Source organism: Notothenia coriiceps, unplaced genomic scaffold (assembly GCF_000735185.1).
Source record: "Notothenia coriiceps isolate Sejong01 unplaced genomic scaffold, NC01 NC01_scaffold00020078, whole genome shotgun sequence".
NCBI classification, from domain to species: Eukaryota; Metazoa; Chordata; class Actinopteri; order Perciformes; family Nototheniidae; genus Notothenia; species Notothenia coriiceps.
This window is the reverse complement of record NW_011352779.1, coordinates 103,852-105,407: the sequence shown is the minus strand read 5'-3', so window position 1 is coordinate 105,407 and position 1,556 is coordinate 103,852. Positions and strand designations below refer to the sequence as shown.

General features: G+C 47.8%; 1 protein-coding gene across 1 annotated transcript in view; it reads right to left on the bottom strand.

Moving 5' to 3' along the window:
* The window catches only part of helz (helicase with zinc finger), a 59,462-nt gene that overhangs the window by 32,173 nt on the left and 25,733 nt on the right, over positions 1 to 1,556 (bottom strand). The gene's annotated exons all lie outside the window — the stretch shown is intronic.

Sequence of the window (1,556 nt, the reverse complement as noted above, 5' to 3'; positions counted from 1 at the left end):
AGGGGACAAAATAGTGCGACCACGGGTGCTCACACGGTAGGTCTTATAGTTAGTACTCGTGAACAAGACGCCAGAGGAGAGTAGGGGCGAGAGGGCTGTCGCGTCAGACGACGAATTTACGCAGGCGTAATCGTAACAAGAAAGACAAACCATAGTGGTTAACTAGTGAGTTATCCGTCGAGGCACGTGGGCGGAGTAAGGAGACTTCGCATCCCCTTGGTAGACACCTTACCCAAAATAAAAAGCAACCTTCTCTCTCTAGATCACCGAAACCTAGACATATCTACCACTTTCAAGCTGTATGTTCAATGAACCCTTAAGAACTAAGGTTTATGATTACGAATTCGGAAGAAACAGTCGGACACTCCCTAAGAAAGTCGTCCGCGATCCATGCGCTGTACTTGGGGATTTCACTTCATTCAAGGAACAGGTAATGCAACTATTTTGTCGCGGGTTGGGCATTAGACCACTGAGAGGTGTACTGTATTTAATTGAGAGCCAGTCGGTCTCATTGACGTGTTGTGAAGACGCTCAAATGTCCGCGGAAACAAAAAATTTTTGAGAAGGACAAAGAAACGTACAGGTAGCGTGTAGACGCGTCCTCGAAGTACGGTTCACCACGGTTATTTACTATCGGATTCCAAACCGTCTTTCCAATATCATTAATCGTTGAATTCATGCTGAACTTCAAGTCCTTGTAAACCCCCCAACCGCTCGGAGGTACTACCGAAACTGAAAGAAAAGGTGTCCCACTTCAGGGACACGTAAGGTGACGAGCTACGGAGTCTAGTAAGGTGAAGAGAAGGTCACTTGTCACGCTGAACCGAGAAGAGTCTGCGTTAGGGGACGGAGGAGGTCGAACGATTTTGGACAGGGGAGCTCCAAGACCGTCTAACAGAAGGAGTAGTGTTGCGAGCTGGTCCTACAGGTAGATTTATGTGACGGTTCTTGACTTCCGAGCGTCCCTCGGGAAGGTAACAGAGACATTTATATCGACCCGACTACGATGAGTTTTCCGTCAGACAACATTACACTTATTCGGATACACGCATAACGTGACAATTCATAAAGAAACTAAGTCAATGTAGGTACTCATAAAGCGACCATACGTACTGTGTACAGGTTGAAACACTCGACAAAGGGAGACAGTCCACGACGTTGACTAGAAAGGATCGAAGTAATGGAAGTCACACGGTTCGAGGAGAAACTTCTGTAAAAGTACAAACGAGTCTGAACGACGTCGCAAACAAGGAGACAGAAGTCCACAAAGTCCTGAGCCCTAAACACAGACTGACTAAGCAAGGGTTGAGTCGTACATAAGGTAAGGAGTCGTCAGGAGAAGGTCGTCCGACCCCGGCAGGGGAAATTGGTGTTACTCCCCGTCCATGGCCGGAAACTACAGAACATAAAGTGAAATTGTTACGTCCTGAGAAGTTCATGGTTATGTCCTGTCGGGATGGCCTTCAGTGACTGAGGCTCCTCTCAGAGGAGAGAGGAACTGAGTGTGAGGGATGGCTGCGTGCTCTGGGGAGTCAGAGTCATCGTACCAACAAAGG